At 43.0% G+C, this 24,909-nt stretch overlaps 1 protein-coding gene and 1 non-coding gene across 11 annotated transcripts in view; one reads left to right on the top strand and one right to left on the bottom strand.

The window, feature by feature from the left end:
• The window catches only part of TANC1 (tetratricopeptide repeat, ankyrin repeat and coiled-coil containing 1), a 264,487-nt gene that overhangs the window by 185,519 nt on the left and 54,059 nt on the right, over positions 1 to 24,909 (bottom strand). The window lies entirely within an intron of this gene.
• On the top strand, positions 20,680 to 20,786 carry LOC119625404 (U6 spliceosomal RNA). Its single transcript, XR_005241612.1, has one exon. It is a non-coding gene; the product is annotated as a U6 spliceosomal RNA (small nuclear RNA).

Genomic DNA, 24,909 nt, shown 5'->3' with positions numbered 1-24,909 from the left:
TAGTTTATTCTGCCAAGGTTGAGGATGCATGCCCCTCAAACAGCCTCAGGAGATCCTGATGACATGTGCCCAAAGTGGTCAGAGCACAGCTTGGTTTTATACATTTCAGGGAGACAGGAGACATCAATCAGTATATGTAAAATGAACATTGGTTCGGTCTGGAAAGGCAGGACGACTGGAAATGGGGAGGGGGCTGCCAGGTCACAGGTAGGTGGGAGACCAATGGTTGCATTCTTTTGAGTTTCTGATTAGCTTTTCCGAAGGAGGCAATCAGATGTGCATTTATCTCAGTGAGCAGAAGGATTACTTTGAATAGAATGAGAGGCAGGTTTGCCCTAAGTAGTTCCCAGCTTGAATTTTCTTTTAGCTTTAGCGATTTGGGGGCCCAAGATATTTTCCTTTCACAGTGGAATGACTTAAGTTTGCCTTTTCCTTCTTTATTTAGGAAATTAAGATAAAATGTAATCAGCAATTTTAAAATGGGGCTGAGGGAGGGCTGAAGGATGAGTCACACATTTTCTGGCTTGAGTGACAGGGTAGAAAGTAGTGCCAATGACCAAAATGGGAAAAGCAGACAAGCATGGGGTGAGTGGTTTGGAGTGGGGAGCAGGAAGCAGGCAATAACTGGGGGGGAAATGAGTTCAGTTTGGATATCCTGAGTTAAAAGTACCTATGAGTCATCCAAGCAGAAATGTCCAAAAGATTGTCTAAGAGGAGGATGAATTCAGAGAGACCTGGGGGGTCCATTGAAGTGTGGGTGGTGGCTGAAGCCACAGAATTATTGAGGTCTCCCCCAGAAAGGCTGAGCAGACTAAAAGAAAACCACCAAGGATGAACCAGGAACATAAGGACAGATACAGCAGGACCTAAGAGGAAATTAAAGAAGCAAAAAAAAAAAGCAGTCGAGTATGGTGCAAAGGGGCCAGGCACCATGGCTCATGCCTGTAATCTCAGCATTTTGGGGAGGCCGAGGCAGGTGGATCGCTGGAACTCAGGAGTTTTGAGACCAGCCTGAGTAACATGGTGAAAACCTGTCTCCATAAAAAATACAAAAAAAAATTAGCCAGGTCTGGTGGCTAATGCCTGTACTCCTAGCTATTTGACCAGCTGAGGTGGGAGCGTCGCTTGAGCCCAAGGAGGCAGAGGTTGCAGTGAGCCGAGATTGTGCCGCTGCACTCCAGCCTGGGTGACAAAGCCAGACCCTATCTCAAGAAAAAGAGAAAAGAATGGTGCATAGGAACCCAGAAGAGAAAGCTTTGATGAGGAGTGATCAGTAGAATCCAATACTACGGGAAAAGTCATGTCAAGGACTAACAAGTGACAACAGGGTTCAATGATCAGAGGCCATCTGGAACATCAACAAGGGCAGTTTCCATTGAGGCCAAGGAAACCAGGAGATAGGCCATCTGTAGGGTCAGTCCCTCCTAAATTGTAAAATTCTTTAACTTCAAAACTGAAACTCACCATTCTCCCTCAAACCCACCAAATTAATAAAATGTCAAATAGCAATAGGTTGCAAGGTTTTCTTTCACAGAAAAGGAATTTGCAAAAGAAAGATGCAGTCTAAAACCACAAAACCATTTAACATGATCTTTGCTATTAAGTACCTATGTACTTTCTAAAGTTGGTCCCAGGTAAGGAGAAAAATTAGTGAATTCTCTGCCAAACAAAAACTAAAGGTGGGGGGAAACAACTTTCTAAATAAATTTCCTTTCTGATAAATCTCTATGGCCAATACACTTAAATTGCTATTTCAATGTTACTTTGAGAAACGTGTTACCACAGGAAGAAAGGCTTGGTTTCAATATGCAAATCTCTTGTAAAATTCCATTTAAGCAGATTTCCACCTGGATTTCTCAGTAAGCCTAAACTCTTGTTGAATTTAGTAAATTCCTCTTCCATGTCATTTTTCTTGTTCTTTGTCATGTTAGAATAGAAAACGCTATTGCATGCAATTTTAAGTGAAAAATATAAAATGATTTTACAATATGAATTATGGCACAACAGAATGTTTGGGTTGGCAGTGTCAACTGGTTAAACAGGTCAGTGGAATTCAAAAAAGTTCCCCTAAACATCTGCTCGGCTAAGAAAGAGGTTTTTAAGTTTACTCCCCACACAAATATTTTTCAAAAGTTAAATATCTCAAATATTAATGACTATGATAGAATTGTCATTAATATACAGCAAAAAAATTAGAAGATCTGAGGCTTCTGAAATATGTTCCTCTAAAAATACTACTCACTCTTTGTATGCATCACTGAATTTAAGCAAGCAATTTCTTCAGATCTTCTGGTAACTAATTTTATGTATCCTTTAAACTCTTTATCATATGTGGCTATCCTAATTTTATTTATTTATGAGACAGACTCTCACTCTGTTGCCCAGGTTGGAGTGCAGTGGTACAATCTCGGCACACTACAACCTCCGCCTCCCGAGTTCAGGCAATTCTCGTGCCTCAGCCTCCCGAGTAGCTGGGACTACAGGCATGTGCCACTATGCCTAATTTTTTTGTATTTTTAGTACAGACAGGGTTTCACCATGTTGCCCAGGCTGGTCTTAAACTCCTGAGCTCAGGCAATCTGCCCGCCTCAGCCTCTCAAAGTGCTAGGATTACAGGTGTGAGCCACCGTGCCTGGCCCATATGTGGCTATCTTACTTCATGATATACACTATCACCTCTTGTGGAGCTTTAAAAAGACAACAACAACATAGCAGGGACTCCTCCTCCCCCAAATTCTAGTTCAGCACACCTCAAGTGAGTCCCAGTATCCTAATTTTTAAAGCTTCACAGGAATTGCGATATGTACTCTTCTGCCCTGCCCCTGTGGAGAAGCTCTGCCTTTTGGCAGGATCCCCCAAAGTTCTGGGGAGCAATGTGGCCACTGCATTCCTCATGGATAGTAGCGTGTGGCAGAAGAAGTGACTGCAGAAAATGAAATCCTGCTGGCAAGTCACACAAAACAGATGGCAGAGTACAACAGGCACATCTCAGACATTTCAAGAACTCACAGCAATTTGGAAGCTCCTTTAACCTTGACTCCCATTCCCTTGGAGCAGTATTTCCAACACCCACAGAGAAGGGAGGCGGGTCAGTGTCTTTAACGCCCCGAGTCAGTCATTTGGTCCTGGATGTCTTGGGGACTCCTGCTCGCTGCCTCCACTGTGCAAGGCTGGGCATAAATGGCCACAGTCTTCCAAGCTGTGCTCACTTAAGATGGGATTGGAGACGCCATTCTCAGCCAATTCTCTTTCTTAAAGGAGGGAATATCTGAATCCTACTACATTCTACACATTGGAGACAGAATGCAAATAAAAAGATGACTAGAACAAAGATCGTATACATTAGGGGCCTCCAGCCTCACCAAACCTCTTGAAATAGTTTTAAGACAGGGTTTCATGCTGTCTCCCAGGCTGGAGTACAGTGGCGCCATCAGAGCTCACCGTAGCCTCAATCTCCTGGGCTCAAGCGATCCTCCTACCTCAGCCTCCTGAGTAGCTGGGACTACAGGTGCATGCCACCATAACCCAGCCATTTTTGTTTTGTTCTGTTTGGTTTGGTAGAGATGAGGTCTTGCTGTGTTGCCCAGGCTGGACTCAAGTGATCCTTCCACCTCAACCTCCCAAAGTGCTGGGATTACTGGCGAGAGCCATCATTCCTGGCATTAAAATAGGCATTTCTGTTTCACAACTTACACATAAGACTACAGTACAGGGAGATCTCAGCACATGGTTAGCAAGTTTCCTCAAGTTCCCAAAGCCACACACAACTAGAAAATCCTCCTTGAAACCCAGGGGAAGAAGAGGGATGACAACTCAGAATAAATTAACAAGATAGTCTGTAGAACGGGCATGAAGCAGAGCCTATGCCAGCTTTAATTGACATGACCCTAAAAAGCCAATGTATGAAGAGCATTTGAGGTAAGGCAGCCTGTAAACGTTCCCTTATTTGTCTGTCTTCTAGGAGCTATAAGGAGCCTTGTCATTAAACTTTACGAAGCTTTTCATGGGGAGTGAGGGGTAGGAGAAAGAAAATGATACAGATTAGACAGCCAGTCTGACTTTATTAAAAATGTGAAAATTTTATCAGTTTTACATCTGACAACTGTACTTAAACTGTAAATAAAGATAGTAAGCCATTCAGTCAACATATATTAAATGTTTTCATTTAATATATGAAATGGAAAAGTACTGCGCTAGACACCATAACAAAGGGACCCAGCATTCTAAAATGGGCACAAGTCAATAAACTTAGAAAAGCTTCAAAAGAGCGTACTAAAGCACGCATGTTATTAGTAAGAGTGCTTTAACACAGTAAGATAATGATTTAAGTTTCTCTGAAGAAATCTGATTTACTTTCAAAGCCCTCAAAATTTTCCAAGAATAACATATCTTGAATACCTGGCCTGTCAAAGCATGGATTCCCTATGAGCACATCCCTGGTCTCAACTCTCCTCACTCCACACGCCACTTGCTTGCAACAGAGAATGGTTGTCTCCCTCACTCAGGGGTGCCCATAAGTTCCCCCAAACAAGTTGACCATAGAAATCTGGCAAGAGAACTGGAAAAAAGAAAACCTGTCAGCACTCTTCCCTATGAGACAAGAGGCACAGAGTTTATAAACACCAGCTCTGACGTCCCTGAAAATTCCAAAGCAGCAGTAATGGAGAAAAAGACATCATATGTACATACTGTCAAGCCCAGTAAAAGCAGAGTGACCAGGGGGTTGGCAAAAACAAGAGAATTCATTCCTTCCTCAGATGCTCACTGTCCAAGCTGAGGCAGGACATCAACTGAGAAGCACCTGCTCTTAAGCAAGGTACTAGATGCACCCGGTTTACCACCACTATCTCAGGTGTTCTCTTTATGTGAAGCTAACAGATTTACAGCCCAGTCTACAATGAAATGTTTTAAAAGTTTAAGATAACGTGCCAAGAACCACTCTCAAACCCTTAGCATGCTGAAGTCCCCCTAAGCACCTCCTTCCCCCATCTCCGGCCTCACCCCTCAGAAGTCCCAGGTTTCTAAAAAATTCACCATTCCCAAACACACCACTCAACTTCACACCTTTGCTCTTTCTCTTCCCTCAACCTGAAACCCTCTCTGTCACTCTGAAAATTAGTCATCCTCCAGGTACAGCTCAAATATCACCTGCATGTCCACGCCATCCCCCCGCCACCCAGGGTCTTGCCAGCCCTTTCTCTGTGCTTGGAACACCTGGCTGGCCTCTGAGTTGCAGCACTGGCTTTGTTCCGCCTGAGCTCCCCTCCTACCAGTTTCTCCAGGGCTGGTCTTCCCTCACCCACCACCTTCCCGCTCTCACTCTCATCACAAGCAGAAGCAGATGCTCCATGCACGCTTGCTCATTGAAAGATTCCAACAAGGACCTCCTGTGACTGACCTAGAGCCTATCTCGCTGGGAAATGTCCTTTTTACTGCTACACCTTTCCTGGAAAACATTCTTTTTCAAGGGTGCTCTCCATGTTCAAACACACCACCAACTAGGCTCCTGCCCAAGTCAATCCTGCTGGGCTTCACTGCCAGAAAGAATGGGATCATGTGCAGTCACGTTTGGGCCAAAAAAACCACCTTGGCAGGGCACCAGAGTACTAATTGGTTTGTGCATGCCGAGGCTGGGTGGAGGCCTCTCCTCTGCCTAAGTCTGTTTAAAGAGGAGCTCCAGAAGACCTGCTGCCTTCCCCACCAGGACTTCAAAGATGACAACGGAGAATAGGAGTTTTTCTCTGGAAGGAAACCAGGGAGTAATACAGGAGATGGGTTCAGCCTTTCCCTGACTTCAGGGTCAGCTGAGATCTCATTTGAGCCAAGTGCAGAGGAGAACCCTATGTGAACCAGGTGGTCACCCCCACATCAAATGCCTAATGTTTCCTCAAAAAAAGCCTCAACTCAAACATGCGGTAGGGTTCCAAGATGGCCGAATAGGAACAGCTCCAGTCTGCAGCTCCCAGCGTGATCAACACAGAAGATAGGTGATTTCTGCATTTCCAACTGAGGTGCCTGGTTCATCTCACTGGGACTGGGTAGACAGTGGATGCAGCCCACAGAGGGTGAGCCGAAGCAGGCCAGGGTGTCACCTCACCCAGGAAGCTCAAGGGGTTGGGGAATTCCCTTTCCTAGCCAAAGGAAGCCATGATAGACTGTAGCTGGAAAATCGGGACACTCCCACCCTAATATGGCACTTTTCCAACGGTCTTAGCAAACGGCACACCAGGAGATTATATCCCATGCCAAGATCAGTGGGTCCCACTCCCACAGAGCCTTGCTCACTGCTGTGCAGCAGTCACAGATCGAGCTGCAAGGCCGCAGCTTAGTTGAGGGAGGGGTGTCCGCCATTGCTGAGGCTTGAGTAGGTAAACAAAGCAGCCAGGAAGCTCAAACTGGGTGGAGCCCACCATGGCTCAATGAGGCCTGCCTGCCTCTATAGACTCCATCTCTGGGGGCAGGGCACAGCTGAACAAAAGGCAGCAGAAACTTATACAGACTTAAACATCCCTGTCTGACAGCTCTGAAGAGAGCTGTGGTTCTCCCAGTACAGTGTTTGAGCTCTGAAAACGGACAGACTGCCTCCTCAAGTGGGTCCCTGACCCCCGTGTAATCTAACCGGCAGACACCTCCCAGTAGGGGTCAACTGACACCTCATACAGCCAGGTGCCCCTCTGAGATGAAGCTTTCAGAGGAAGGATCAGGCAGCAATATTTGCTGTTCTGCAATATTTGCTGTTCTGCGGCCTCTGCTGGTGATACCCAGGCAAACAGGGTCTGGAGTGGAACTCCAGCAAACTCCAACAGACCTGGAGCTGAGGGACCTGACTCTCAGAAGGAAAACTACAAAACAGAAAGGAATAGCATCAACATCAACAAAAAGGACATCCACACCAAAACCCCATCTGTAGGTCACCATCATCAAAGACCAAAGGTAGATAAACCACAAAGATGGTGAGAAACCAGAGCAGAAAAGCTGAAAATCCTAAAAACCAGAGCACTTCTTCTCCTTTAAAGGATCGCAACTCCTTGCCAGCAACGGAAAAAGCTGGATGGAGAATGACTTTGATAAGTTGACAGAAGTAGGCTTCACAAAGTTGGTAATAACAAACTTCTCCAAGCTAAAGGAGGATGTTCGAACCCATCGCAAGGAAGCTAAAATCCCTGAAAAAAGATTAGACGAATGGCTAACTAGAATAACCAGTATAGAAAAGACCTTAAATGACCTGATGGAGCTGCAAATCATGGCATGAGAACTACATGACTCATGCACAAGCTTCAGTAGCTGATTTGATCAAGTGGAAGAAAGGGTATCAGTGATTGAAGATCAAATGAATGAAATGAAGTGAGAAAAGAAGTTTAGACAAAAAAGAGTAAAAAGAAACGAGCAAAGCCTCCAAGAAATATGGGACTATGTGAAAAGACCAAATCTACGTTTCATTGGTATACCTGAAAGTTACGGGGAGAATGTAACCAAGCTGAAAAACACTGTGCAGGATATTATCCAGGAGAACTTCCCCAACCTAGGAAGGCAGGCCAACATTCAAATCAGGAAATACAGAGAATATCACAAAGATACTCCTTGAGAAGAGGAACCCAAAAGCTCAAAATAAAGGGATGGAGGAAAATCTACCAAGCAAATGGAAAGCAAAAGAAAAAAAGCAGGGGTTGCAATCCTAGTCTCTGATAAAACAGACTTTAAACCAACAAAGATCAAAAGGGACAAAGAAGGCCATCACATAATGGTAAAGGGATCAATTCAACAGGAAGAGCTAACTACCCTAAATATATATGCACCCAATACAGGAGCACCCAGATTCATAAAGCAAGTCCTTAGAGACTTACAAAGAGACTTAAGACTTCCACACAATAATAATGGGAGACTTTAACACCCCACTGTCAATATTAGATCAATGAGACAGAAGGTTAACAAGGATATCCAGGACTTGAACTCAGCTCTGCACCAAGCCGACCTAATAGACATCTACAGAACTCTCCACCCCAAATCAAAAGAATATACATTCTTCTCAGCATATCACACTTATTCCAAAATTGACCACATAGTTGGAAGTAAAGCACTCCTCAGCAAATGTAAAAGAACAGAAATCACAACAAACTGTCTCTCAGACCACAGTGCAATCAAATTAGAACTCAGGACTAAGAAACTCACTCAAAGCTGCACAACTACATGGAAACTGAACAACTTGCTCCTGAATGACTACTGGGTAAATAATGAAATGAAGGCAGAAATAAAGATGTTCTTTGAAACCAATGAGAACAAAGATACAACATACTAGAATCTCTGGGACACATTTAAAGCAGTGTGTAGAGGGAAATTTATAGCACTAAATGCCCACAAGAGAAAGCAGAAAAGATCTAAAACTGACACCCTAACATCACAATGAAAATAATTAGAGAAGCAAGAGCAAACAAATTCAAAAGCTAGCAGAAAGCAAGAAATAACTAAGATCAGAGCAGAACTGAAGGAGATAGAGACACAAAAAACCCTTCAAAAAAAAAAAAATCAATGAACCCAGGAGCTGGTTTTTTGAAAAGATCAACAAAATTGATAGACTGCTAGCAAGACTAATACAGAAGAAAAAAGAAGAATCAAACAGATGCAATAAAAAAATGATAAAGGGGATATCACCCCTGATCCCACAGAAATACAAATTACCATCAGAGAATACTATAAACACCTCTATGCAAATAAACTAGAAAATCTAGAAGAAATGGATAAATTCCTGGACACATACACCCTCCCAAGATTAAACCAGGAAGAAGTTAAGTCCCTGAAGAGACCAATAACAGGCTCTGAAATTGAGGCAATAATAGCCTACCAATCAAAAAGTCCAGGACCAGACGGATTCACAGCAAGATTCTACCAGAGGTACAAAGAGGAGTTGGTACCATTCCTTCTGAAACTATTCCAATCAATAGAAAAAGAGGGGATCCTTCCTAACTCATTTTATGAGGCCAGCATCATCCTGACACCAAAGCCTGGCAGAGACACAACAAAAAGAGAAGTTTAGACCAATATCGCTGATGAACATCGATGCAAAATTCCTCAATAAAATACTGGCAAACCGAATTCAGCAGCACATCAAAAAGCTTATCCACCACGATCAAGCTGGCTTCATCCCTGGGATGCAAGGCTGGTTCAACATATGCAAATCAATAAATGTATTCCATCACATAAACAGAACCAAAGACAAAAACCACATGAGTATCTCAATAGATGCAGAAAAGGCCTTCAACAAAATTCAACAGCCTTCATGCTAAAAACTCTCAATAAACTAGGTATTGATGGAATGTATCTCAAAATAATAAGAGCTATTTATGACAAACCCACAGCCAATATCATACTGAATGGGCAAAAACTGGAAGCATCCCCTTTGAAAACTGGCACAAGACAGGGATGCCCTCTCTTACCACTCCTATTCAACATAGTGTTGGAAGTTCTGGCCAGGGCAATCAGACAAGAGAAAGAAATAAAGGGTATTTGATTAGGAAAAGAGGAAGTCAAATTGTCCCTGTGTGCAGATGACATGATTGTATATTTAGAAAACCCCATCATCTCAGCCCCAAATCTCCTTAAGCTGATAAGCAACTTCAGCAAAGTCTCAGGATACAAAATCAATGTGCAAAAATCACAAGCATTCCTATATGCCAATAACAGACAAAGAGAGCCAAATCATGAGTGAACTCCCATTCACAATTGCTACAAAGAGAATAAAATACCTAGGAATCCAACTTACGAGGGATGTGAAGGACCTCTTCAAGGAGAACTACAAACCACTGTTCAATGAAATACAAGAGGACACAAACAAATGAAAGAACATTCCATGCTCATGGATAGGAAGAATCAATATCATGAAAATGGCCATATTGCCCAAGGTAATTTATAGATTCAATCCATCTCCATCAAGCTACCAATGAGTTTCTTCACAGAATTGGAAAAAATTCCTGTAAAGTTCATATGGAAGCAAAAAAAGAGTCCGCATTGCCAAGGCAATCCTAAGCAAAAAGAACAAAGCTAGAGACATGCCACCTGACTTCAAACTATACTGCAAGGCTACAGTAACTAAAACAGCATGGTACTGGTACCAAAACAGAGAGATAGACCAATGGAACAGAACAGAGGCCTCAGAAATAACATTATACATCTACAACCATTTGATCTTTGACAAACCTGACAAAAACAAGGAACAGGAGAAGGATTCCCTATTTAAAAAATGGTGCTGGGAAAACTGGCTAGCCATATGTAGAAAGCTAAAACTGGATCCCTTCCTTACACCTTATACAAAAATTAATTCAAGATGGATTAAAGACTTAAATGTTAGACCAAAGCCATAAAAGCACTAGAAGAAAACCAAGGCAATACCATTCAGGACACAGACATGGGCAAGGACTTCATGACTAAAACACCAAAAGCAATGGCAACAAAAGCCAAAATTGACAAATGGGATCTAATTAAACTAAAGAGCTTCCGCACAGCAAAAGAAACTACCATCAGAGTGAACAGGCTACCTACAAGAATGGGAGAAAATTTTTGCAATCTACCCACCTGACAAAGGACTAATACCCAGAATCTACAAAAACGTAAACAAATTTTCAAGAAAAAAATCAAACAACCCCGTCAAAAAGTGGGCAAAAGAGATGAACAGACACTTCTCAAAAGAAGACATTTATGCAGCCAACAGACACATTAAAAAATGTTCATCATCACTCGCCATGAGAGAAATGCAAATCAAAACCACAATGAGATACCATCTCATGCCAGTTAGAATGGCAATCATTAAAAAGTCAGGGAACAACAGGTGCTGAAGAGGATGTGGAGATATAGGAACACTTTTACACTGTAGGTGGGACTGTAAACTAGCTCAACCATTGTGGAAGACAGTGTGGCAATTCCTCAAGGATCTAGAACTAGAAATACCATTTGACCCAGCCATCCCATTACTGGGTATATACCCAAAGGATTATAAATCATTCTATTGTAAAGACACATGTACACGTATGTTTATTGCGGCACTATTCACAATAGCAAAGCCTTGGAACCAACCCAAATGTCCATCAATGATAGGCTGGATTAAGAAAATGTGGCACATATACACCATGGAATACTACGCAGCCATAAAAAAAAAAAAAAAAAGATGAGTTCATGTCCTTTGTAGGAACATGGATGAAGCTGGAAACCATCATTCTGAGCAAACTATTCAAGGACAGAAAACCAAACACTGCATGTTCTCACTCATAGGTGGGAATTGAACAATGAGAATGCTTGGACACAGGGCAGGGAACATCACACACTGGGGCCTGTCATGGGGTGGGGGGATGGGGGAGGGATGGCATTAGGAGATATACTTAATGTAAATGATGAGTTAATGGGTGCAGCAAACCAACATGGCACATGTATACATATGTAAGAAACCTGCACATTGTGCACACATACCCTAGAACTTAAAGTATAATAATATTATTTAAAAAAAAAAAAAAAAAAAGCCTCAACTCACGTTCAGTGACAGCTTGCAAATGCTGCAAGAGTTTCTAAGCACCCTAGGTTTTTCCTACATGAGGTTGCTGACCTCACCGGTACAGTATCTAAGCATTCCCTGCAGGACAGCACCACCTGGTGAACAGTCACAGCTCGAATACCTGAGGTTTCCCAGGATAGGTTCATAAAAGGGAGAGGGCCCTGGCAGCCAGGAAGGGAATCGTCTCCCAGCTGCTGCATGTCCTTCAGCCAAGTCTCCTTTCATAAAGCACACCTCAGCAGAAAAGGCAGGCTTCTCATCTGTCCTAACCACAACCAACAGACAAGTATAAAAGAATACCCATCACAGCCCACAGCATGCCCAGTCTCAGACCCTCTGTCCTGAGGACTCACAGACGCGTGTGCACCCTTAAAATTAAATCTAACAGGTCGTGTACACACGCACTTTCTCTCTGGCCTCTTCCCTACCTACAGCAACCCATTTATAAAACTTCTGTAAGGGCAGCAGGGGAAAACTCCTTTCTGAGTTTAAAGCTACAAAGGCACCACTATAAATTACAGAGTCACAGAGATCTCAAGGGAGGTGGCTTCCTGAGAGGAGGAAGACTGTCCTTCCAGCCTGTTTTTGTGGTGATGAGATCACAGAGTTTAGATTCTGTATTTGGTCCTACATGGATTTTAAGGGCCTTCTTCAGTAATTACAGAAAGGAAAAAGGAAGGTCAATGAGACCAAAGAAACTGAGTGGTGTTTGAGAGGTTACTTATAGCTACAGCCAGGTCACCTACCAGACGCAGAAAAGAAACTACGCCTTCAGTTTTTTGTTGTTGTTGTTCCTCAGAATCAAATTTAGCAAAAAAAATTATGAACTTTTACTGTTTTGGCATTCCTGTGTTCAAAGGCCTTTTTCAATGCACAACCCAGCATTTGGGCCCATGATAGTTTTGAAAAAATGAGCATTACCCCACAAAATATTCTCATGTAAAAGATGACAAAATATACTTATTGCAGGAATTTTTATGAAACCTAAAACACAGGAGGTTAGAGACTAGCTGAATGAGGATTTCAAATGCCCATCAATAGCTTTTTCTTTTCAGATCTAATTTCCCACTGACTCCTTCAAAAAACTTCATAGAGAATTATTACAGTTTACCTCTTGGTCATCACTTTCTTACAAGGATGAACAGAGACACTTCAAAGTTGTTTATCTAATAGAAGAAAAAAAAATTTTTTTTTTCTCCCAAATACCCTTCTAAAGCCTAGCATTGGGCCTCCTCAGACCACAAGACAAAGGCTACTGTATGTGTTCATGGACCAAAGCATGTCTCCATCGATTCCATGTGACGGTCCAAATCCTCCAGCTGTAAAGGGCTCTGCAGCATTGAGTACTGCCTTGACTACAATGTGAGGCCCAGAGAGGCTAAACAACTTGATGAAAGCCACTCAGGCAAAGCCAGCACCGGTGAGTTCGTGAGGACGTTCAAGTCACACTCAACCCCAGCACAGTAGAAACAATACCACAGAAATCCTAAAGCAAATAAAAGAAAGCTCTTCTTTCATTTTGAAAGCTGCTGCTTAATAGAAAGCAGGCTTACATAACAGAGGAAGACAGGAGGAGGAGAGCTTCGTGGGGAATCTGTCCTACATTCGGCGCTTGAGTAGCAAAAGGCATTAAACATACCAATTTCCATCCCAAATCTTTCAGCTTCCATTTCCATGAGACAGGTGTCCTGTTAGCACTGTTACACCTATCAACCTCCCTGAGGCGGTTTTCCATCCCACAGCCCATGAGAATCTCCTAGATAGCTTTAAAAATTCTGAGGCCTGGAAGAAGTGAAATGGGATCGCTGGGGACAGGACCCAAACACTGGTGCTTTTCAAACCCGACCAGCTGATTATAATGTGTAGCCAGGATTGAGAGTCACTACACCTGACCAACTCCCAGCTGTTTCTTTTAGCCTCCTGATGGGGTCAGGTGGGAAGTATTTATGCCTCAAAAAAAAGGGGAGAGAGGGAAAAGCAAATGGATCAGGGAAGACAGCTGAAGAAAGTTGGAGTGACTAATGATTTGCAGGTGATGATCGCTGAGGGTGGGTGCAAGGTGTGGCCCAAGGGACAAGGCAGGAGGAGGGACAGATTAGGCCATTCCCTAAGTGAGCCCTGCATGGCATCTGCCATTGAGTCCGGCTGCTTTGGAAGGTGGAGGCAGGGGCAAGAGGCAGCAATTCAAAGCTCATCTGTAAAGAATATTTCCCTTAAGTGTTAACTATGTGAGAAATGATATGATGGCTTTCAGATGTGAGGAATTTACTGAACCACTGTATTTGCCACTAGGATTTCACCTGTTCTTCTAATAGTCCTAATACGGTTTTTGTTTCTTTACTGAGGATCCATATTTTCTTACTCACCAAGTCTGACAAAGCACAATGCACTGAAGGATAACTACTTAGAGCCACAGTGCCTGAAGAACAGAGCTTTCCTTGGTATAAAACCAGCTGGTGCACATGCAGGTTGAATGTGACCTTGATTTCATGAGCATCATGATGTTTTCAGATGTGACAGATGCTGGATAAGAACGAACCTGGGGCAAAAGACTGCGGGAATACCGGCTCCATCTGAGGTGCTAATCCTGTTGTCACTCCCATGTCCTGTCATTCTTAGGGCTACTTGCTACCTGCTCTTCTGTAATAGAGGGACAACCACCAGGCTGTCCCTGGATGCCTTTTCCCAATTTCTGTCTCTCATGGGAAGTAAATTTATCTGCTTTGCCTTACCCATCCTTTACCAATGTTTCCCAAAATGTGTCCCATCTGTACTAGAGCAACCTGGGCTGCTCCTGGGCACCTCCCCTCTCCCGCAGCCCAGGGACAATCACACCTGAAGCCCAAGAGATTCACAACTCAACAGTCTGTGAACCGGCCATACATGTATGATTCTTCCTTTGAAATGAGTTCCTCAGGGGTGCTGCTACATCTGTCCCTAACCTGTGCCACTTCCTAACTGGTGATTCACAAAGTCATCCATGGCCACTGACTTGAATCCCACACGCCACCCCCCCACCCAATGCCAAGCCCCTGACTTAAATCACTCTTCTCTGAACTCACACAAGATGCAAAACCACTACTTTTAATTGGGAGTTTCAGGTCTGTTTTCTCTCCCAACTACAGGCTAGGCTTCTTGATGACAGGATCCATGACATCCCACTGAACCTTTCGCAGGGCTCAGTGTATTTAGGCTGTACGAACAGTGGCTGATGGACAGGCCAAGGCTTGCTCAGCCCTGGGTCTTCCTCCATTCAGCTTCTTCTTATTTTCCCTAAGAAAACTTTCATTCTTTCCTTTCCATAACAAAACTGATTCAGGCAAGAGTAGGAGGGAAAAAGGCGGAGGCCTATCAAAGACAGAAGTCATATGCTACAACCTCAACTTATCCAGAAAACACTAGGAAACAAGATGCAAATAAGTCTTCAAAGCTGCCAAAATCTGGGGCTCAGTTCATGCACAATGCAGAAGGGAACCTCCTAACCCCCACACAAACCCCCAACACCTCTTCACAGGCCCCCCACTCAGAGCCCTCCCACTGTCTTTCAGATTCAATTCTAACAGAAGGGAATGTGTGGTTTCCCAGACCATTGTAAGTTAAGAGAATGGAGGGCCAGTGTTAGATCTGGCCACCATGGCAGCCCTGAGAAGCTGTGACTGACAGGAGAGAACCTGTAAATTCAAAACAGTAGATTTCAGGCTGTTACAGTTTTAATAGCCTTTCAATCCCCAAATGCATCCAAGGACACCAAAACAAAGCATTTTAAAGCAGCACAATTCTTGGCTCTGAAAGGTGACCCTGGGCACCAAGAAAAGGTTACTTTGCTCAGTGTGTCTCTGCAACTATATCCAGGAGAGATGTCCACATGGCTAACCTCAGTCCACGAGACCCAAATGTCCTCAAAAATAGGAATGGGGACTATATCCAAAGGCAATGTGCTGTCTCTGTGTGGTCTCTAACACCAACGGAAACAAGGACAGGCTTTCTCAAAAGCACTGCCATTCTGATCTGGAATCTTTCATCTAAGTACTCTCCCATTCATTATTCTCATCTATCTTTTCTTATGGTATCTGTGAGTAAAGCTCCTCACCAGATTATAAACCTCTTTGAGCAGATGGACTATGCCTTTGTATTGATGACATGCCCCCTATCTCCTCCTAAGTCACCAACGAAGCCTGCTGAATCTCTGCCAATTCAATCTGCCCAGATACCCTAGGGCCAGATGACCTTAGGGAAGAAGGCATCTGAATGAGAGTGTTTTTAAATAGCGTAAGCATTTCTGTAGTCTCTAAAGGTATTAAGTTTCCAACTTTCTTAAAGATGATAAAATTGGTTTAAATGTTAGGATTCTGGGATCAATGAGGCAAGCTTCGGTTGACTTTGGAATCTAATCTGTATTGTATTACATACAGAGCCAAGGAATAAATTCTGCACTGTTTTGTGTGCCTATGTGAACCAAGAGGCTACGGTGAGTTTTCCCTTGATCTAAAGCAACCTCACCTCACATATCTTTAATCATTCATCTACTCAGAATGGATTACTGGATGACTTCATATTTATTTCTTTTTTCCAAAGCTCAGCTTTCTGATTTATATATTTATTTCTTGGTAAGTAATAGCACTCAAACACACCAATTTGCTTCATGCTTGGTAAAGAGTACTTTCATGAATTTAAGTGACAGTTCTGTACTATAGGGTTATAATTTACACTTGGGAAAAATTGAGGAATTTGTTTTGTCTACATTGAATTTAAAACTACATCCATTTCCAGATTCCCATAAGTAATTCTCAGTTTTCAAGCTCATCATTGAATATGTCCCTTACACCCTAAGACGCATTCACTTGCAAGCAGGCTAAAATGACCTACCAGGACACTAAAAACCTCTCTGTTTAGGTCTAGGCTGTCAGGACATTCAGGCCTGGCCTGCTGTTTTCAGTGTCCACGGCCCTTCCTTCCCCATAGCTGAAGCCTCTTAACCCTCACCCCCACACTCCCCTTGCTGGCTCAACCCAGCGGGAATTTCTAAGAAGAGATTTAAATAGCTCTGGCTAAGTTGCTCTTGCTGCTTAACAGGCAGGCCTTGACCTTGTATCTAATAACTTGGCTTTCTTGCTCCTGCATTCCATAGGCCTAACTCACCCTCTAGCTCAGTTCTGATAAGGAGCCTGAGACCCTCTCTGGATAACCTGCTGTTAACTCCTCAGGGGCCGAGGAGTTGCCTTGCTCTTGGCAATCTTCCAGGGGACTGGAGGTCACTCTGCATTTAGATGGCCAGAAAAAGTCACGGGACATGGGTGCCTGTATCAGGCTACTCATATACCCTAAGCCACCAGCCCTGAAGACCTCAGCCCTCTCTTCTTGACACCTGGACTTCCTCCCAGCTGCAGTGGCTGGATCTGCTGCCCCCGCTCTGAGCTGGGGATTCCAGGACCAATGCCTCAGGACTCAGTAGGAAATGACTCATCACAAAAAGCTGAGGGTCCTCTGGCCAGAACACAAGTCACGAGATCTGGATCTCAGCTGTCAAAAAATGTCAAAAACAAAACCCCAACAACAAACTGAGAAAACAGGATCTCTCTTTTCCTGGAGAATTCAACACCCCCATCTTGGCTTTGAGTATGCTGAAGCCATTGAACCCTCTTTTACTAGTTCTAAGGCGAAAACTGAGAGAAATCAGAGAAATGGCTACAACTGTGTCTTCTCTGAATAGAGGAGAATCAGAGAGCTTCTTATCAACCACTTCAAAGCTAACACCCATGGTTACTGAAATTACAGCTATGAAATAACTTCTGTCCTAGGAAATCAAGTCATCTTCTAAAAGAAAGCTAAACGTGTATGTGCATTTTTATCAATATCCTTTAAAGAGCCAGACAACCTTAAAAATCCTAGCTGGTTAAACTGTCCTACACTTTAGAATAACATAAAAAACAGCAACCTTCATTTTCTGGTCAAAGATTATTTTTACAATACCTATTAATTTCTATAAAATTCTAGCATTTTTTTGCTTTCTACCACTATTCTGTAGAAAGACGTTCCCCCCTTGGCTTTATATCTTTGCTTTTTGATCTTGTTAACAATCCAGAAAATGCCAACCTTGCAATTTTTTTTCACCCCTGGGAAGTAATAACACAGTCACTTAAAAATCAAAAGCAGTGTCAACACTTCCTCAGTGACACAGCTGCTGTGAGTGACCAGTGAATATAAGGGTTTTTGTGGGGAAATGTTGACTTCTCTCCAAAATAATTCTCAGTGTTATTGAAGATATGACCAAAAAAAATAGTACAGAGGCTTGGCACAGTGGCTCACACCTATAATCCAAGCACTTTGGGAGGTCAAAGCAGGAGGACTGCTTGAGGCCAGGAGTTCAAGAACAGTCTGGACAACATAGCAAGACCCCATATCACTATGTTAAAAATACAGGCATGGTGGTACATACCTGTAGACTTAGCTACTTGGGAGGCTGAGGCAGGCGGATCACTTGAGACTAGGAGTTCAAAACTAGCCTGGGCAACACAGTGAGACCTCATCTCTACACAAAATTTTTTAAATTAACTGGGTGTGGTGGCATGCACCTATAGTGTTAGCTACTCTGGAGGCTGACGTGGGAGGACTGCTTGAGCCCAGGAGTCCAAGGTTATGGTGAACTATGATTGTGCCACTGCACTCAGGCCTGGGTGAGCAAGACTCTGTCTCTAAAAAATAATAACGAGGCATTAGTTAAGCAAGAAATAGTAAGTACGTATGATAAACCACAGTGAAAATAATCAAACTATATGGACACTTGGTTTCAAAAGAGGGTGCCCAGACAGGAAAGAACCCACTCTGTGTTACTTGGAACAATGCACATGTTCCATATTACAAACCTTTATTTAAAAAGTGAGGCATATGATCCAACAATCTCATTTCTGGGTATTTATCCAGAAGAATTGAAGTTAGGATCCCAAAGAGCTATTTGCACTCCCATGTTAATTGCAGCATTATTCACAGTAACCAAAGTGTAGAAGCATCCTAAATATTCACTAACAGATGAATGGACAAACAAAATGTGATATATACATACAATGAATCATTCAGCCATAAAAAAAGGAAATCCTGATATATGCTACAACATGAATGAACCTTGAAGACATTAGGCAAGAGAAATATAACAGTCACAGGAGGACAAACAGCACATGATTCCACTCTTATGATGTATATAAAGTAGTCAAACTCAGCCAGGCACTATGGCTCACACCTGTAATCCCAACACTTTGGGAGGCTGACTTGTGAGGATTACTTGAGGCCATGAGTTCAAGACAAGCCTGGGCAACATAGTAAGATCCTCATCTCTACAAAAAAATCTATAAATTAGCTGGGTATACCGGCACATGCCTGTAGTCTCAGCTGCTTGGGAGGATCGCTTGAACACAGGAGTTTGAACTTACAGTGAGCTCCAATCAAGCCACTATACTCTAGACTGGGCAACAGAGTGAGAGACCCTGTCTCAATAATAATAATAATAATTAATTAATAATCAAACGCATAGAAGCAGAGCAGAATAGTGAATGCCAGGAGCTTGGGGAGAGAGGAAAATGGAGAATTGTTCAAAGAATATAAAGTTTCAGTCACAGAGGATGAAATACTTCTAGGAATCTGCTGTATAACATTGTGCTTATAAGTTAACAACACTGTATACTTAAAATTTTGTTAGGAGTTAGATCTCATGTGTTTTGTTTTGTAACCGCAATTTTTTTAAATACGAGGAGACAAACTGAGGAATTCAGATTACATTAGCTTCAAAGTTCTTGTCCTTTCTACTGTTTAATTTTGTCTACACACAAGAGAAGTATAAACAGTAAAGATTAGGCCAGGCACAGTGGCTCACCCCTGTAATCCCAACACTTTGGGAGGCCAAGGCGGGCGAATCACTTGAGGTCAGGAGCTCAAGACCAGCCTGGCCAACATGATGAAACCCTGTCTCTACTAAAAACACAAAAATTAGCCAAGTGTGGTGGTGTGTGCCTATAATCCCAGCTACTTGGGAGGCTGAGGCAGGAGAATCCCTGGAACCTGGGAGGTGGAGGTTGCAGTGAGGTGAGATTGTACCACTGCACTCCAGCCTAGGCAACAAGAGTGAGATTCCGTACCAAGAAAAAAAAAAAATTAGCATATACTATGGCTTGAATGTGTCCCCCAACTTTCATGTGTTGGCAACGTAATCCCCAAATTCATATGTGGAGTGGAGGTGGGGCCTCTGGGAGGAAATACGATGAGATGAGGTCATCGGGATGGGGCTCCCATGATAGGACTGGGGGCTTGAAAGAAGAGGAGGAAAGACTTGAGCTGACATGCACACTTTCGCCCTCTCACTATGTGATACCTTCCGCCATGCTATGAGGCAGAAAGATCCTTATTAGAAGCTAAGCAGATGCTAGCACCATGCTCCTGGACTTCACAGCCTCCAAAACTATGAGAAATAATTTTCCTTTTTTTTTTTAATTATAAATTACCCAGTCAGTGGCATTCAGTTATAGCAAGAGAATAGTTACAGCAAGTTATAGCAAGACCAAAAATTGGTACCAAGAATGGGGTCACTGCTATTAACAGATAGCTGAAAATGTGGAAGTGGCTTTGAAACTGGGCAATGAGTAGAGGCTGGAAGGGTTTGAGGGAGCAAGCTAGAAAAAGCCTATAATTGCTATAAGTGGAGCATTAGGGGAGATTCTGATGAGGGTTCAGAAGATGAGAGCTAGGGGAAAGTCTGAATCTTCTTCAAGATTTGCTTAAGTGGTGGTGGCCAAAATGTTGGTAGAAATTTAAACAGTAAAGGCCATTGCAACAAGGTTTCAGATGGAAATGAGGAACAAAGTATTGGAAACTAGAGTAAAGGCCATCTTTGTCACAAAGTAGCAACAAGCTTGGCTACATTGTGTCCATGTCCTAGGTCTTTGTGAAATGCATGCTTGAGGGCAATAAACTAAGATATCTGGCAGAAGAAATATTTAAGCAGCAAAGCATTCAGGATATTGCATGGTTACTTTTGACCACATTCAGTGAGATGTGACAGCAAAGAAATGACTTAAAGACAGAATGTATAATTAAAAAGAAAACAGAATGGGAAAACTTCAAAACGATGCAGGCTGGCCACATAAAGAGTGAAAAACGTGCTTCCCTCAGCAGCACATATACTAAAACTGGACTGATACAGAGAAGATTATCATGGTCCCTGAACAAGGATGACATGCAAATTCATGAAGCATTCCATGGTTTTTTTTGTTTTGTTTTATTTTTAAAAAGAGTGAAAAAGTGTGTTCAGAAGAGGAAACCAAGGCTGTGGCTAGGTGATCATTTGTTAAGGAGATTACTATTGATAGATGAAATTATCAAGAGAACAGGAAAAAGAGCCCTGCCATTTCACAGATCTTTGAGGCTGTCTCTCCCATCCCTGGCCCAAAGCTCTAGAAGGGTGGAATGGTTTCAGGAGAAGGACCCAGGCACCCTTCATGGGGTTGCTGCCCAGGGCCCCCTTGGGTGTCTGCTTTCTGCATCCCAGTGCAGCACTCCTCAGCCACCCCAGCTGTGGCTCAAGCAACCCCAAGTGCAGCTCAACCCAGCAGTCCAGAAGGTACAAGCAGCAAGGACTAGCAGCACCTCTACAGAGAGTCCCTACCAGCAAGAAGGCCCTCCCAGATGCAGCCTCAAGACACTGGACTTCATTGTCTCCAGAACTGTAAGAAACAAATTTTCTTTATAAATTGCTGAGTCTCAGGTATTCAGTTATAGCAACAGAAAACAGCATATAATTAAAGGCTTGAGTGTAGGGTAGGAGAAATGGAGAGGGACAGGAAGCCAAAGAAGCTGAGGTCATCGAGGAAAGCCTCAAAAAAAAAAAGGGCAATGTAGGCCCAACCCTGAAAAATCAGCTGAGGCTGTGGGAACTGCTACAAGCATCTGAGTAAGAACACTGAGCTGGTCCATGCCAAGAAGGCATGCTAGGCAACAGTTTTTAAAGGCTGAGGAGGACATGAACTAAACACTGAAGCTGAAAACTGAAGCAAGGACTGCTAGAGGCCAGGTGTTCAAGATTATGCTGGGCAACAATAGCAACACCCTATCTCTGCAAAAAATTTAAATCTTATCCAGGAATCGTGGGTACCCCTGTAGTCCTAGCCATTGGGAAGCTGCGGCAAAGGATCGCTTGAGCCCAGGACTGGAGGCTTCAGTGAGCTACAATCATGCCACTGCACTCCAGCCTGGGTGATAGAGTGAGACCCTGTCTGCACAAAAAATAAAAATAAAAATAGCAAAAAACACTGAAGCAAAATCAAAGGAATTGGTTGGAGTACCCTAAACCATTTATAATCTAGCTCTCAGAATCTGAATGTTCACTGAATCCCTGAAAAGGCCTTGCTATATGACAAACGAGCAATCAAGAAAGTTTTAAGGCACAGCCCTCCATTGGGGCCAACCTGATTAGTTAAATGATCAGAAATAAGACCAAATCGTATGCCATTTCAAAGAAATAAATAAAAATATGGTATTATAGTAAAGCCCCATGTATCCAACATCCCTGAAAAACTTAGTGTGCTAAAAAAGAAAAAAAATGAATCCCTTAGATATTGAAACCTGTGTTAACATGAAAAACATCTATGTATGGACTGGGTATTGACTAGTATTAAGGAATTATCCTCATTTTGTTTCGTGTTAATGTCATGGGGGGATCTTTATTAATGAGTTACAGACACATACTATTTACAAAGGGAATTACATAATGTCTGGGATTTGCTTAAATTGCTGGGGATAAAATATAGGTCAAAGGCTACAAGGTTGCAGTTACACAGAATTAATAAATCTAGAGATCTAATGTACAACATGAAGGCTAAGTTAATAACATTGTATTGCTTAGTGGTACTTTGTTAAGAGAGTAGGTTTTAGGTACTCTTACCACAAGAAAGAAAAAAGAAAAGAAAAGAAAAGAAAAGAAGAGAGGAGGGGAGAGGAGGGGAGACGAGGGGAGAGGAAGGGAGGGGGGAGGGGAGGGGGGAGGGAAGGGAGGGGAGGGGAGGGGAAGGGAGGGGAGGGGAAGGGAGGGGAGGGGAGGGGAAGGGAGGGGAGGGGAGGGGAGAGGAGAGGAGAGAAAAAGAAAAAAGAGGGAGGGAGGGAGGGAGACAGATGGATAGAGAAAGAAAGAAAGGTAACTATATGAGATGATGGGAATGTTAATTTGCTTGACCACAGTAATCACTTCACTATGTATATGTGTATCAATAAGTACCAGTCATAGGGGGCTTAATGATGGGGATAGAAGATGGAAGGTGGTGGATTCAGCATTAGCACTGCTGTGCGAATGTAAGAGTGTACTTACACAAATCTACACGCCTGGGCTATATGCTAGAGCCTATTGCTCCTAGGCTACAAACCAGAACAGCATGTTACTGTCCTGAAGATTGTAGGCAAATGTAGCACAATGGGAAGTATTTGTGTTATCTAAACATATCTAAACATAGAAAAGACACAGTAAAAATATAATCTAAATATGACCTAAAAGATTTTTTTTTTTTTTTTTTTTTTTTTTGGGAGATGAAATCTTGCTCTGTCACCCAAGCTGGAGTGCAGTGGCACAATCTTGGCTCACTGCAGCCTCTGTCTCCCGGGTTCAAGTGATTCTCCTGCCTCAGCCTCCTGAGTAGCTGGGGTTACGGGCATGTACCACCATGCCTGGCCACTTTTTATATTTTTAGTAGAGACGGGCTTTCACCATGTTGGCCAGGCTGGTGTTGAATTCCTGATCTCAAGTGATCTGCCTGCCTCAGCCTCCCAAAGTGCTGGGATTATAGACGTGAGCCACTGCACCCGACCTAAAGGATTTTTTAACAGTGCGGCATAGGGTACTTACCACAAATGGAGTTGGCAGGACTGCAAGTTGCTCTGGGTGGGTCAGTGAGTGAATGTAAAGGCCTGGGACATTAACGTACACTACTGTAGACTTTATGAACACTGTACACTTAGGCTACACTAAATTCATTTTAAAAATAAGATAACTGCACTATAACATTACAATGGCTACCATGTCACTAGGCAATAGGGATTTTCCAGTTCCTATTATAATCTTATGGGAATGCCATTGTATATACATGCCACATTGTGGCACATGACTATATACAAAAACATCACGTTGTAGACCTTAAATATATACAATAAAAAATAAAACTGCTCCAACCACAAAAAAGCAATGCAGGGTTACTAAAACAGGATGGACAAAGTGTTGATATTTATGAAGCTGGTTGGTAGATACATGATGGTTTGTTATATGCCTCATTATTTGCATATTTTTGACAATTTTTTTTTTTTTTTTTGAGATGGAGTCTCACTCTGTCACCCAGGCTGGATTGCAGTGGCATGATCTTGGCTCACTGCAACCTCTGCCTCCTGGGTTCAAGTGATTCTCCTGCCTCAGCCTCCCGAGTAGCTGGGGCTACAGGCGCATGCAATAATACCCAGTTAATTTTTTGTATTTCTAGTAGAGATGGAGTTTCACCATGATGGTCAGGCTGGTCTCGAACTCCTGACCTCAGGTGATCCACCCACCTCCACCTCACAAAGTGCTGGGATTACAGGCATGAGCCACCGTACCCGGCCTTATTTTTGACAATTTCTATAATGACTTTTAAAAGCCATGGGTGGCTAGAGGCCATGGCACACGCTTGTAATTCCAGCACTTTGGGAAGCCGAAGTGGGAGGATTGCTTGAGCTCAGGAGTTTGAGACCAGCCTGGGCAGAATGGCGAGATCCTGTCTCTTCCAAAAATACAAAAAACTACCCAGGCGTGGTTGTATGTGCCTGTGGTCCCAGCTACTCAGGAGGCTGATGGGAAGATCACTTGATGCAGGAGGGTGGAGGTTGCAGTAAGCCAAGATCATACCACTGCACTCCAGCCTGGGTGACAGAGCAAGACTCTGTCTCAAAAAAAAAAAAGGAAGAAGAAGAAAGAAGAAGAAGAGGGAGAAGAGGAGGAGGAGGAGAAGAAGAAGAGGAAGAAGAAGGAGGAGAAGAGGAGTAGGAGAAGAAGAGGAAGGAGGAGGAGGAGGAGGAGGAGGAGGAGGAGGAGAAGGAGAAGGAGAAGGAGAAGGAGAAGGAGAACCAGAAGCCATGGGTTACCCATTTGGTATAAAGTTTTCTCTAAAATTTGTCAGATTCTGTCCACTTTACATACACAGATCGATCTCTCTCTCTCTCTCTCTCTCTCTCTCTCTCTCTCTCTCTCTCTCTACCTAGAATGTCCTTTCATTCTACCTGGACAACTCCTAGTCACTCCCCAAGACCATACACAGAAAAAGCAATGTAGGGTTACTGAAACAAGATTGACAAAGTGTTGATATTTGTGACTTCCTTTC

The sequence above is a fragment of the Chlorocebus sabaeus genome, chromosome 10, assembly GCF_047675955.1.
Source record: "Chlorocebus sabaeus isolate Y175 chromosome 10, mChlSab1.0.hap1, whole genome shotgun sequence".
NCBI lineage: Eukaryota > Metazoa > Chordata > Mammalia > Primates > Cercopithecidae > Chlorocebus > Chlorocebus sabaeus.
The sequence above is the reverse complement of the archived record's forward strand: the minus strand, read 5'-3'. Positions and strand labels throughout refer to the sequence as shown.